The sequence below is a fragment of the Eutrigla gurnardus genome (genome assembly GCF_963514095.1).
Source record: "Eutrigla gurnardus genome assembly, chromosome: 24".
NCBI classification, from domain to species: Eukaryota; Metazoa; Chordata; class Actinopteri; order Perciformes; family Triglidae; genus Eutrigla; species Eutrigla gurnardus.
Genome location: NC_139935.1, coordinates 11773178 through 11788201, shown reverse-complemented (window position 1 = coordinate 11788201; position 15024 = coordinate 11773178). Strand labels below are relative to the sequence as shown.

Sequence of the window (15024 nt, the reverse complement as noted above, 5' to 3'; positions counted from 1 at the left end):
GATTTCAGCATTCAACAGGTCAGATCTGACTTCATCCAGTTTGTTGCCAAGTCCTTGAAATGGAGGTTTTAGGCTTCTGGGCAGCTTGAGAAGAGAGTGCAGAGTTGTTCCTGAGATGTTAAAAGCAGCAGTTCCAGTGAAAGCAGTCAGCAGGACAGTAGGGTTTGATATGTCAGCCTCCTCAGCACGTCTCGGCAGCTTGCACAGTATCTTAGAGGCCTCAGAGTAGATGCATTTAATGAGATGTGACTTTCCTGTTCCAGCACCACCATTGATGTAAAAAAAGAACTGCTCTGGATTAAGGCCACAGACTCGTTTCACACACCAGTCTCTCACTGCATAGAATACACAGGCTTGTTTCTGGTTCAGATTCTGATACATCTGTCGTAACAGTGTGGGGTCTAATGCAGGGGACTCTCTGATGGCTCTGGCTTCAGTTACAGCATTAGCCTGATTTATGTACTCTGGGACATTCTCTTGTTCATTTTCATGATCTGGCTCTCTTGACTCCAGCTCTTCAACACACTCCAACCTCACTACTTCAGATTCTGGCGCCAGATTACACCATTCATCAATCACACCTCTGTTCTGCTCATATTCTTCAACAGCATTCTCAATCTGCTCACTGTTTTTCTCATATTTGTCTCTGTTTCGTTTCACAATGTGTTGGACATATTCGGGATGGTCGGAGCCTGAGAGTTGGACACAGCCACTGTTGTAGAAGGACTCATATGTGGGGAAGTACGGTCTTTTCAGTTCCTGCTCTGATCGGTGAGGAATGTACAGTTTCAGTAATGTGCCATAATACTTCTCAGGATATTTTTCCTGTGATGTGCGGTGATATCTGATGATAGCAGGCTTATCCTTTTTCCTCATTTGCACAAATCCCATCTCATTCAGGAGGGGCAACACATCTTTCCCTTTTGTCTGCTGGCCATAGACAATCCTGCAAGTCGCTGCAAAATTAGCCAAACACATCTCCTCATACTCTGGTGTTTCAGGTCTGGCTTTGTATTTGTCAGTCAAAGACGTCATCCACACATCTGCACATTCTGATGTTGTGTTCTCCAGGAACGAGAGGGGACGACTCATTTTCAATGCGTTGTCATCAGTCGGTATGAATACGACACCACGGGAACACTTTTTCATGTTAATGCCACATGCACGGGTCACACACTCCTGAGCACTGACCTCTCGCTTTTTTGAGTATGCCTGCATGATTTCCCTCATTTCATCACATTCGTTGACGTGGTCTCTGTTGGAGTTCTCAATGACTGTTTTGAGGTACTCGGACATTCCACCTTCTTTCTTGGTTATGTACTCTGTGAGATACACAATGCATCCGTGTGCGTTCAGTATGTACTGTATGTCGATATTTGCATCCCAGGCATCAAGCAAAAACGGATTATATCCATTTACCCAGCAGTCTTTTGGGTCACGTTTCAGTATCACTGCACTGGATTTGTTCATGAGGTCGAGGCATCGTTCATACTCAATGTGTGTTAAGTCGCATCGAGCCAGGAGCTGCTCTAAACTCAGGGAGGCTGTTTGAGGTTCATTCAACAACAAGTTCAGTGGTCTGAGCTTTTCTTTTGCTAGTTCCACGAGCAGTGGATCAAATTCCTCATCAGGTCTCGTTATCATGGTGTCTCTGACAGGTGGTTTGGGAAATCCAAATCTGCATCCAGAGCTGCGAGTCTTGAAACATGTCTTTGAGTGGTTTTTGCTGTGCATTTGCAGTTCTGTGACTTGTTTGTACAGTTCAGGTTGTTTATGTGGGTCAGGCAGCTGAGCTGTGATGTATTTGGAAACAAAATCCAACACCGTCTTATCATCATCCTCATCAAACACAGGTGCACCTTCTATCCAAACGAGGCAGTGAATGTGTGGGCTTCCTCTGTGCTGAAACTCAACTCTGTAAAAGTAGTCAACAACTTTGCCGATGGGCTGTGCAGGAGACAAGATGACATCTCTGAATAACGCCTCAACACGCTTATCAAACATGCGCATGGCTGTCACAGGATTGCTTCGCAGGATCTCACACTTTGCTGACCAGTCCAGACTTTCAAAATCCACATCTTCACCTTGCTGCCTTTTTATTGCTTCAATCACCTCAGGCCAACGCATTTCAGCTGCAGAGAATGTACAGAAGAAAGTGGGCTTTCCCAGCTGTCTGATCATGGCAAAGAGATCTTTTGTCGTTTTCTCCCAATAGGCTGGTGTTCCTCTCAGTGGCTGCATGAATCTGACTGCATCTCTGTTTCTCACCAGTCTCTCAACCTCTCGTTTATCTTGTAACATTCCTGAGGTGATTTTTCGTCCATCTCTGGTCAAAGGTTTTCCTTTACGTAACTGTATTGTCATGCTAGAAGTAGCCAAGTGTATTTCAGTCACAAACTGTGCAAAGAACAAGTAGTTTGTGTCTCTTGCAAAACGTCCATCATTACAGAAGAGCCTCGCTTTGAAATAACCGCTGGGTGTCACTTTAATAGGTCTCTGTTCATCCAGTGTGTTTTGACCGGTAGGGAACTGAACAGGGAAAGCCATGGCCTCCAGTTTAGGTGTTCTGAAAAAGCTGACTGGACTGTTTCTTTCAGCGGGGGCAACAGAGTAGATTCCTTCACTAAAAGATAGTATTTCCTCTGCAACATCACATGGCTGAAGGCATGATTCCAGAGCAAAACCACCATTAGGCATGTCACCCTCCTGCTCATCATCAGCTCTCTGCTCCTTTGGTTGTTCACCATCACCGGACAACATGTCATCCTGTTCATTTTCAGGCTCATGTTCTGCCTCACACAGTGCATCAGTCTCACACCTGTCCATTTCCATTAAATCAGCTTCATCATAATCATCATCCTCCATTATTGCATTCTCATCATTGTCATCGTCCTCATCAGGAAGTGTTGGGTCACATAACTCTGCCTCATCTCTGATAGTAATGTCTTGATACTGTGGGTGGATCTGTTTGAGTTTATGCAGCGCCTGCACTAGTTTAGACCAGGTAACAGTCTGAAACAGCTGATGACCTCTGTAACACAATCGTCTCTTCAGTTTCACTCTCATGACCTGAGACTCACTTCTCAGTCTGGGTAAGGCTTCCACTGTTTCCTGAACCTCCGAGGGAACACATATGACATTACCACGTATTAGATTCTGTCTGCCTTTGGGAAGAGGAATAATCTTGGCAAATGCTATGCACTTGGCTATGAGATGTCTCTCCAGTATGTTGAGATCACACAGTTCAGACGGAATATCAGCGAGCTGTAAGTTGTTAGCAACAGCGAGGCTTGGCATATTTCCATTTTTAAGGTGATTATGACAGGTGTGACAGATCCACTCTCTCCTTCTCTCATCAGGCATCTTACACTGTTGTTCATCTCTGCAGTCAGCATCACAAACATGGACATACTTTCCAGTCAGGCATCGAGCAACCATGTGTGGATTTCTGGCATAATTTGACCTTTTGCAAAGACGTACTTGGTTTTGAAAAGAAGCTTTATGGCAGACAGTGCACACATAAGTGGGACCGTTCTTTATATGTGATCTGAAAATCTTTATGGCCTCTTTGATCAAAGAGTTGTCATCCTCTGTCTCACATGTTGGTCTGTTCATCTGTCTGTATTTATTTTTTATTTTCATGGCACATCTCATGTTCTGCATACTCCTGAACGCAAGATTGTTCGCGTACCTGTCTCGCATCCGTTTTCTCATTAGTTGTCTGTGTCTTTCCCTGAAGGATTTGTCGTTTCTATATCTCGTTCGGATATAAGATTGCTGTCTCTTTCTGAAGGCCACATTCTCTATGTATCGACTGGTTATGTAATTTTTTCGTTTCTCTCTGAAGTTAAAATTATTTTTATATTGATTGGTAATAAATTGTATTTGCTTCTTTCTGAAGTCAGGATTCTCCCTGTATCGATTGCTGAGGAATCGTTTATGTTTCTCTCTGAATTCAGCATTCTCCCTGTATCGACTGCTGAAGAATCGTTTATGTTTCTCTCTGAATTCAGCATTCTCCCTGTATCGACTGCTGAGGAATCGTTTATGTTTCTCTCTGAATTCAGCATTCTCCGTGTATCGATTGCTGAGGAATCGTTTCTGTTTCTCTCTGAATTCAGCATCCTCTCTGTATCGGGCTCTTATATTATTTATTTTCTGTTGTCGTAATTCAGAGTTGTTTCGATAGATATTAGTAACAAACTCTTGTTTTCTTTGTCTGAATTCTTCATTAGAATATTTCCTGCTTGAGTCAGATTTTTTCTTTGCTTTAAATGTCTCATTTGAAGCATACCTTTCCCTCTCTATCCTCTTTTGTTTCTCCTTTCTCTCTGATACTGTTTCAGAGCGCATTAGCCTCCTCTTATATTTTCTTCGGTCCTGTTTACTGAGTTTTTTCAGTTTATGTGAGATGTCATGTGAGATATTATCACTGGCTGCAGTATTTGTCAATGGAGCAGATAAGTTTGAATCACTGTGAGGAGCATCATGTGATGTGACAGTTTGGGTGTCAGGAAATGTGACATGAACATCTTGTCTCACAGATAATACAGAAGTAATGTTAGTGGACACTCCCTGTAATATGTTATCAGAGGCATCAGTGTTTACATAATTCAAGTTGAACTGGCTCAATGGTTCTGGTTCAGTTTCCATATCAGTAGATACCTCATGTACGATGATATCAGTGACAACAGTGTTTATCTTTGCAGCACTCTTGTTTTGAGGAGCATCATCCAGCAGAGCAGTTGAAACAGCAGTAGCATGAGTTGTAGGTTGACTCTCTCTGTCTGGGATATTCTGAAGGATGTCCGTGTTCACATCGTAAAACTTCACAGGCTTCAACTCATAGTTACTGGAGGACTGTGCACCTGACATTCTGTGACAAGTCATGAGCCTGTCAATCATATCACTGAGACGTGTGAATGTTACCATGACAGCAGTACCAGGAGTGAGTGAACCCGGGGGGAGGGGCAAACCTTTAGCTGTTCTGGAGTGGGGGTCAAAAAATCCAAACCTGCCTGACCTGGTTCTGAATACTGCAATACACAACAGTCTCATCATCAGTAAACCATACTGCACTTCTGATAACAAGCAGCTCAGTCCTGCCTCAAGGTCCAGATAACTGTCTACAGCTCCAGGTAAAGGGTCTCCAAATGTGCCGTATCTGGAAAGTTGTGTCATGTCCACATAATGTATACACCTGCGTGCAGGAACTTCATCAGGGAGCTCATCTGTAGTCAGATAGATGTCATCATGGTTTAGCCTTTTCCTCACCTCTGAGTACATCACATTACCCTTATCCAAAACAAGGTCCAGGTCTGCTCTGGTCAGGTTTTCATTCTCATGAAGGAATGCAAGAAAGGTCAGTGAGTTACAGGTACACTGCTTATTTCTGTGTCTGCCATATCTACTGGAAGCCTGGCTGCGTGATGCACACACATGTCTTACAGAAGGCTGATGTCCCAGGTCCACACAGTCTGCATGAGAAGGTCCTGCAACACATGGTTCATCTTTATGATGTCCTGGTTTTACGATGTCAGCATAAGATACCTTTGGTACACTTGTCTCATCACTTTGACCTCTGTGGTTTTCCTGGTTTACATTAGAAGGTTCTGCTACACATGAGTCATTACTGGGACGTCCTCTCTTGATAACATTAGCATAGGATACCTGTGGTACAGATGTTGTATCGTGTTGACCTGCCTGTTTCACACTTTGAACATGAGATGCTGCAGACATGTTTACTTCTCCACTGCTCTGAGGACCAACACATTCTGCTTCTTTAGTTGGTTCACAGGGAAACTCATTTGACCTCTGCCAGCGCAGGCGTGCAGCTTGAGACCTCTTATTTTTCTTTGGCATTGTTTTAATGCTCCAAGACCACTATATTTTCTGTTATTTATTTTCTACACAGCAAGATATTAAACCCAATATGAATGAACAGTTAATGTCACAGGATCAGAATAAAGAAAAACCTGTGCCTGCTTAAAGTAATCAAGAGCACTTAGGATGACAAATTAACTCACTGAAAAGAGTTAACGTTTCAAAACTATTCTGTTTATAACTATTAATCAAAGGAACAGACTTAACTGTGGCCAAAAACCCTGTGGAAATATATGTAATATATAACACTATCAAGAGATCTGTATTAATGTTCAAATTCAATGAGATTGTGATCGTAGCTTTATATTTATCTTTGTGATAGAAAATAAGGAAATTATAGCTGTAAATCAATTCAATGTAACTATATAATATTTTTGATCAAATCGGCTTCAAAATAGAGATGAAATTACTAATCAAATTTCTATATCAATATGGACTAAGATAGACAAAACCTCTCTATAGAAATTGTTGTCTTAGGACTGCTGATATGTAGATTTCAGTTCCTACAGGTTTCTAAACAGAATAAATTGAATTTAATATGTAAATTCAGTTCTTTAAAATATCTTGTCAAATCTGGGGAAATGATATTCAATGTGAAAACACTGACACTAGAGAAGATATATTATACTAATCACAATGCTATTGCTGATTTCAACCCACCTAAGTTTCAATAAAGCGTTGTAATTTTTTTGTAGTAATCCACTAGACTGGTGAATTAAACTTTGAAGACTTTCCTCAATTTAATGCTAAGGCAACAGTATTTAGTGTAAGAACTAGTGTAGAAACAATTTAAGACCAAAACACTAAAAATGATATTGTTAATATCAATGCTATTTAAATGTGTAAATCACAGAATATATAATTTTTATATTTTCCACTTATAATGCTCCAAAATGCAAACAATAAATATCAGCTATGATCTGTCCTGATCCTCAAGTGTTTGAACTTACCAGCAGAGAATAACTGAATGCTAGACTAGATGTCTTTTCAGTGTTTGATATATATTCAGTAATAATATATATTTATATATCAAGGTTTATATTGAATATGAGGACTACAGTTGTTGTGTGAGTGTGATGACAGATGAGTTCTTCTGGTAGATGAAGAAGGTTGAGTCTGCAGACAGGGAACAGCCAGGTCCTCCTCACAGATCGTCTGTCTGTCTGTTTATTTCAGGTTAAACAACACAACAACACTTACAGACTCAAACAATGTGTACAAATAATAATATCATTGAACTGGATAATAATTAATACAATGTATGTAGTTGTATTACTTTTACACTTATTAACACTATTCAAGTTAACAAAGTGTGAAGATAATTACAATCAAAACAAACCTTTGGATACAAACCAACAGATCTCAGAAACAGCAGCACCGTTCAGGAACAACTACACTACTTGTCTAGTATAAATGACTTTTCAAATTTACAAGCTTCAATTTTTAATCAGAGTGTATTTCAAGTCCAATGTTTTCTGATAAAATTGTAATTTTCAATTCATGCAAAATGTATTAGTATGTTGTTGTTGTTTTCAACAGTCTTTGGAATAAACTTGTTTTCAATTTTATGTTCAAACCAATTTTGTAGGCTTAGAAATTCTCTTAAGCTTCAATTATTAATTAAGTAATTATACAGTATTTCAGTATGTTGTTCAATTTGTAAAAACAGTTATATTTTTCAAAAATAATGTATTACAAATTGGAAAGATCCAAAGATCTTTGGTTCAGAGGATGGGTATAGAGATAGATAGAGATTGAGAGCAGAGATCTCTCAGAGTTCTGTTCAAAGGTAGATCAGGTTCTTGGATTGAGGAGAGGTGACAGGAAAGAATGAGCACGAGAGAAAGAGACTCTCAAGATTCCAAAAATAGTCAGATCCAGGCACTTTTCAACCCGAGTATTCAGTAGTCAAGTTCTCAATATTCAAAGTTTCAAGGCAAGGTTTCAATATCAAGGTTTTTCAATGTTGGTTCAAGATCACAAGAGATAGAGTCACAATGTTTGACAGATTAGAGGGATAGACAGGTAGAATGTCACAATTTAGACAGAGGGGTAGATATGACAGGATAGAATGAAGAGCCAATATTTAAGTCAGAGTGGATAGAAGATATACAAAGATCGAAAGCCAATATGATAGGGGAGAGGAGAGGAGAGAGGCTGGACAGCCGGACCTGTAAAAATAATACATTAGACAGTTTCAATGTAAGAAATCAAATGAAGTAACTTCTACCCAAAGATAAAATATCAGTAAAAAGGTGTCTTCACATGAACAGTCTAAAAACATAATCACTAACAAATAGCCCTATTATTACTACATTTCTGGTTTTGCCAGATTTATGTGAAAGACAATGGTGTTATGAAATGCATCTAGTCAGTGGGCTGTTTTACAAGACTCAGTATATCACTGCCACTTTGGTAAGTGTGTATAGGCAACATCCACTAATTTGAAGCTCAGTGCTGAAATTCAGCATTTCATTCATGTCTGTGAACTTACTGTTGAGTCACCGCAGGGTTGCTGACACTGATGGTCTGCAGTTAGACAGGGAGTAGGGGGGTAATGAAATAGCCTCTTTACTTTACTTTTAGTATTATGTCATTCATGTGTTGGGGTGAGACATTATCAGACCCACATGGCAGCTGCAGAACTATAAAATGTATTTAGGAGCATACGCAAAACAAACAAATTGAGGTGTGTTCACACAGTAGCTCCCATGACGCTGCCACAGTTTTTGTTTCAATTTGTAGTCTTAAGAGCTCTTTATCAAGACTGTAAGATTTTATATTAATTTAAGTTTAAATCAACCTTCAACCTTATGCACTCAAGTGCAAGTCACGATAACTAGAGGATACATGTTCATCAACTACCTATTTTTTCCTGACTAACGACACTATGATGAGATGGCAGCACTGTCATTTAACATTAATTGTGATGATAATAAACGGTCATATTCTTTGACGAAAAAAGACGAGACAAAAATGTAGTTTAAACCTTCCGTCTTTTCTCCCTCTCTGTGGCTTGTCCCTTTGTCTCTCTCTCTCTCTCAAACACACTCAAGTGGTGGGTGAGAGTGTGACTGACCCACGTATCACTACTGAAGGTGTTCGGAGGACTCAGGAGTTACTGCAAAGCTGCATCGTTCATCATTCAACCAGGTGTTAGAGTGGGCCGGAACAGTACCTTCAGTTAATAAGTAAATTCATCTGATCAGCAGGTTTATACATGCGTTTCATTCTGCAGCACTCGCTGTAGCAAGTGTCTGTGGTTAGTTCAGGTGTCTGTAATAACAGTAGGGCAGCGGAGTGTCTGTTATCTGAACTGCTAAAGTCAGCTGAACAGGTAAACTGGACTATAGGGATGGGTAAAAATATCGATTCAGCAATGCATTGCGATTCTTTTCCCCGCAATTCAATATCGATTCAGCAATCTTCTGAATCGATTCAGGCCCCTGGCCAGTGGGGGCGCTGTGACCGACATCCTCGTGTAATTCGCGCTGTACGGACGGGGGCCGCACTAGACCAAACCATTACAATATGGCGACCGGAGTGAGTACAGCGTACACACCGGCCGTGGAAGCGCCGCGAATAGACGCGTAGTGGAGCCCGCTTCCTTTCGGCGCCCCTGTTAAGCGATAGTGTAGTTGACACCAGACGCGGAGCGCCGCGAATAGGCACGGCCGTCCCGCGCCGTGAAGCGATCGTTTCGGCGTCTGCTGTATTTTTTGCGCGTGCCGCGAGCAAACTTTTCAAAATAAAATACCGCGATTGACAAATGCGATCATAGTTGTGTATCTCAACTCGCACTGGGAAACAGGAAGAGAAAATACATTTAATAAATGTTAAGAGTAGATAAACAAATATGTGCATTTCAACGGTATATCTGCACTACTGTCTACTACCATAGCTTCCACGGCCGGTGTGAACCCGTTACATGCACTGTAGTTCAGTGTTTAAGTAGTGTCCTGTTTTATAATGCCATGAGTTATACCACAGCTGTTCATAAGGTATGAAACTAAATAAATTATTTGAAAAAATGATCTGGTACTCTTACTTGTGTATTTCTACTTGATACTGAATCGATATCGAAGCATTTCAATCAATATCGAATCGAATCGATATTGAATCGAATCGTGACCCAACGAATCGAAATCGAATCGAATCGTAAGATTCTAAACAATACCCAGCCCTACTGGACTAAAATGTTTTGGTTTTCATCAACTAAAACTATGAAGAATAAAAATGACTAAAACTAATTAGCATTTTCGTGAAAAGACTAATCTAAAATAGCCCAAATGAACACTTTAAAGTATACATAATTATATTATCAAATAAATAATTATTTTGAAACAATTTTGAAGCAGAAATAATTATGAAACATTGTGTACATATTACATTTATTTGAATTAAATCAGTTTGCTTGTAAATGTCTTCTCGTGTTCCTTTATTAAGCAAAAACCACATTACTTAATTTAATTATTATTATTATTATTATTATTATTATTAATTTTCATTGTGCACCACAAAGTTTTTTATTTACTCCTAAATGTTTCTCCTTAGAAAATTATATTCTTTTTCTTTTTTTTAAATCTGTGTAAGGGCTCACATTCCATGTGGACCTGGGCATGAGGCAGAAAGAGGTCATTCTAAAATGTAAATCAAAGAAATATCAGTTTAGTGATAGCAAAATCAAAATCCATGTGTGTAAACTTACACTTCAGAGTCACCAACAGGGATGTCTGCAATTAGAGACAGGAAGGAGGGAGAGAGAAAGATTATCAGTTTCAGAAGCTACCTCATGATCTCACAGCTCATTTCAAGTCGCACTACTATTTCAAGAAAGCTAAAATAAGGATCTACAGGAAGTCCTTCCTGCCTGTACAACCAATCTTGTCCGTGTCAAGACAGGGGGTCAGGAGGTGAAGCCTCACTCTTCACCCTAACAGACTTATGACTGATATAGACACTCCCGTCCACTCATACAACTATCACCCTCTTTAAAATGAAATAATCTGATTAATAACTGCACTATTACTTTATAGTACAATTGGGATTTGAGGTCCACCTCACACATTTAGCATAAACATCCCTGTTAAGCCCACCAAGTCTGATTTTCACACACAAAAAAATAAAAATACTGACCCAAGTGAGAACATGGGTTGAGAACCATATTGATAAATCTTACCTCTTACTAGCTAATTTCATTTAGTCTCCAGTCCTGTCCTATAGCCTGTAAATGCCCTTTGAAATAGGCGTGACCAGCCTTTTTGCTGTTATCAATGCAGAAAAAACTATTTACAAAGACAAAACTGTAGTGGAAATTACTCCTGAATACTTCATCTTTCAGTACATGTTGTCTGTATCTCTATCCTATGCTTGGGATTTGAAATTGGCCAAAATGTCTGGTGTAGCCAGCTGGTTGAAAGTGCAGATATTTTTATGAAGACTTCTAAAGAGCAACTGACTGAAATAAAAACAGTTTGCAGATTCAATACTAATGTTCGAAGGATAGTTAATGATTCAATTTCAGCATTTACAAATAAACAATAAATGTAATTGCAATTGTGCTCACTCACACTTGTAGTGTGTGACAGCTAGAACTTGCAGATTTTGCATCACTGATATTTATACATAGGTATTTATTATTAAAATTAAGGGAAGTCATAATATTTTGCTATTTGCACATGACATTAAAAACATCTTTATGAAAAGTAGTATTGAAAAGTATTAATTGATCGTGCAGAGAGGTCATTGACAGTGCAATTGCAGACGGTATTTTTGTTATTGTCCACTTTAAGCCTCCCAGGTAAAAATTGTAATTGTTTTACATTTAGCAATATTATAATATAAAATACCCCTGTCAACTATACATGCCTAATCATGCTTCTTGTCATTGTAATGAGTACAAATCAAGAAAAGAATGTGTACGTATTAGCCTAAATGTGTGTGAGAGCTCTAAAATAGCAACAACTTGACCACACAATGCGTGTAGGCTGCGCTAACAAATCATCTATTGCAGTTTTACACTATAAATGTTCAAGAAATACCTCTGTACTATTTATATGTCCTAGAAGTTCCCAGTAAAAGATGCCATACCAGTGTTTTACCCCTTCAGAAGCAATTACATAGGAATTTTATATACTGTGATATAATACCATTACCATCTATGCTTTGGTTTACACAGTGACAGAAATTTTAGACCACACCTGTAAGCTCCCATAATATTCCCCACCAGTATTAATAAAGTACTCTCTCTTTATAGGACCTTTAAGATTTGCAATAATCTGTTCAGTGCATGCTGCATTCAATAGTCACAGTAAACTAAATAAAGGCAAAGCGTGATTTCAATCATGTATGAATGTTTTTTCTAAACAAAATAAAGTTAGAATATTGCTTTACTTACCAAAGTGTAGAGATCTGTGAATGTTCTGTTAAAGAGAAGAAACAATGTGACAAACTCAGTGAGCATGCATCTTTTCCATGTCAACTATAGACATCAGGTCCAGTGTGAATTATCCACGTTGCCATGTTCCACCTCGTCTAACATAAAATAGAGATAGTCTGGCTCTAAGTCACAACCACAATATCGACATAATAAATATAAAATAAATATGATGTGCTTGAATGCAGCTTACACATTAAGACAAAATATCTACAGTCGAGCCTGCATACAGTATAGCCTGTATAGTAGATAGATAGATAACTACTGTTATTTAATACCAGCATTATTTATTCAAGCTCACTCATAAAGGTTGGCTCATTAGTGTGCAGTGTTTCCCCTAGAATTTTTTTCAGGCCCGGTGGTACCCACCGAAAAAACCCTAAACAGACGAGAAGCGTGGGATGGTGTATTGGTGCAGTTGGATTAAGTCAGGTGGCACAGCAAGCAGTCTGCAATTCTGCAATTATTATATTTGCATTCAACATTTTTGTTCAACCAGAGTGTATTCAAGGTTTTCAAGGATTCAAGGAGAGAGTGACTTATTAAGGTGCCGGTTGATGGAAATGATCCAAAATTAGGGGCCGGAAAAATATGGCTTGAAAATGAGGAGCATCACATTAATAGCTACAGATACTGTAAATCACTATAATGACATATGAGTGCATATATTGTCTTATTTTATCAAGTAAAATATAAGTTATAGGTTTACTCAACAGCCTAATAGTTCATAGAAATTCAGGTAGAAATAGGTTAACTCAGAGTTCCACAGCTTATCAAAAACAATCCTTATTTTATTAACATAGGCTGCCTAAGTAGCGTGCCTTGGCACGATTTCCCCAGGGGGGTCCCACTGCTTTGCATTCACACTGCTCCAGCCCAAACGGGCTTTGGCCCGTTAGCCGGTTGTACATACGTCATCACGTCCTAATACTACACATGCATGGCTTGATGTTGTTTTTAAGGAGCGCCGTCTCTGCATATATTTCTCGACAAAGCTCGAATGTGCGCACGAGCGGATCTGTGCAAGCAGGCAGCGCGAGGAAAGCGGATTTTGAACGGAGACACACAGCGGCATTTTTCTTATAAATGCACCGGTCCGGTTCCGGTGTTGTGCCAGTGTAGGTATCCCCGACAGAAATTGTTTCCCCTGGCTGCGGGAGCTACTTCCTCTGTCTATTTTGAGGGGGGGATACAAATTCTGGCAGACAGGTAAATGTCTGAAATAATCTGTTTCCCCCCCATAACTTTGTGTATAAAATAGGAAACTTGCTCATAATCCCAGAGGTTATAGAGTAGTATCTAAAGAACACAAAATAAATAATTTGATGGTCAGACTTCATCTGTCTACTATAGTACATTTCGATTGAAGTAGCTTAAATAGACGTAATTGAAGCCAGAAAACAATCACAGTGGTCTTGATTTTGGATATTGACGTATATTTAGTTCGACAAATTCCATACCAGGACTTGAATTACAGCGTGTTATATGTCAAATCACATGAGGAAATGATTACCTTCGTTTTGTCGTTCAGTACTAGCACGACGTTACGACGTACAAAAGAATAAAATCATAACGCTGTTGCTCCGCCTGAATGAACGCGCGCTCCCGCAGCCAGGGGAAACAATTCGGGGATACCTACACTGGCACAACACCGGCACCGGTCCGGTTCCGCTCACACCACGAGTCTGAAGAGTGCAATAGCTTATCAAAATACAGTGTCAACTTACGTGTTTTCAAAGTAGAAAGCGACATCGTGGTGGTTTAACGAGGCGGAGCGGCATCAGAACAACGTCAAGCGCGTAAAGTAGGATGAAGAACATGAAGAAGAACGTAGCGGGAGCGCGCAGCGAGGATTGTTGCGGCGGCGCGTCTTGCGGAGCAAATCTACTGTGCTGCGCGGAGGCGCTCCTAGTTTAGTGTAAATGATTATTGATTTATGAATGAATTGATAGGTGGCTTATTTTTGGCCAGGCCTGTACAATGGTAGGGGAAACACTGGTGTGTAAAACCTCTGCTTTATGTAGACTGGCCTTACATGCACATTCAACAATATATTAAATTAAAATTAAACTCTCCAGTGTAAAGGTTAGTTAGACAGATAGATAGAAGAGATCCCTGGATCACATTAAACACCCATGGTTGCCTTAAGTTACCTAGCTGAGTGCTGCTAACAGCTAAAACTGCTGGTTAAAACTGAGCCAGAAACACACATTAACATAATTATCAGTTAGCTTGTTACTGGTTAATTTTTTTACATGTTCCTCTTTCACATTCATGTCAGGATAGTTAGTGGAATTAGTGGAAACAAATCTTTAAAAAGAAAAACGAAAATAAAATAAACCACTAACCAGTTGTTTTGTCAGGTACCATGGCTAAAGTTAGCATTGGCCGCTATGCTAGCATTAGCATCGTTGCTAATATTAGCTAGCCAACAATATGCTTTACTCAGCTGTGTAGGGAAAATATTTTACCTATACATTCATGTTAGCATGCTGTATGAGTTAGAAACCACGTTTATAACTTAATAACTGTAATTTTGACTGCTTAAAACATTAACATTAGTATCATTAGTTGGGAGAGAGGTTGAGAGTGACTCACCATTCAAGACTCAGCACAAAATGGCGAAGCTCCTGTGTTGCGCAGCAAACTTTGATTGAGGCGTTCAGGGGAACTCGGAAATTCTGGCGTCTGGCGTCAAAAAAAAA

At 39.5% G+C, this 15024-nt stretch overlaps 1 protein-coding gene and 1 long non-coding RNA gene across 3 annotated transcripts in view; one reads left to right on the top strand and one right to left on the bottom strand.

The window, feature by feature from the left end:
• The window catches only part of LOC311010064 (scavenger receptor cysteine-rich type 1 protein M130-like), a gene marked incomplete at its 5' end in the record, with an annotated part of 423347 nt that overhangs the window by 205068 nt on the left and 203255 nt on the right, over positions 1 to 15024 (top strand). The gene's annotated exons all lie outside the window — the stretch shown is intronic.
• Positions 7573 to 14987, bottom strand: LOC311009875. 2 transcript variants are annotated; one of them, XR_014596701.1, is made up of 4 exons: positions 14918 to 14987; positions 12281 to 12305; positions 10592 to 10616; positions 7573 to 8054 (listed from the first exon to the last, which is right to left on the bottom strand). It is a non-coding gene; the product is annotated as an uncharacterized lncRNA (long non-coding RNA). The 2 variants fall into 2 exon arrangements; XR_014596702.1 differs by lacking the exon at positions 14918 to 14987 and adding an exon at positions 14047 to 14089.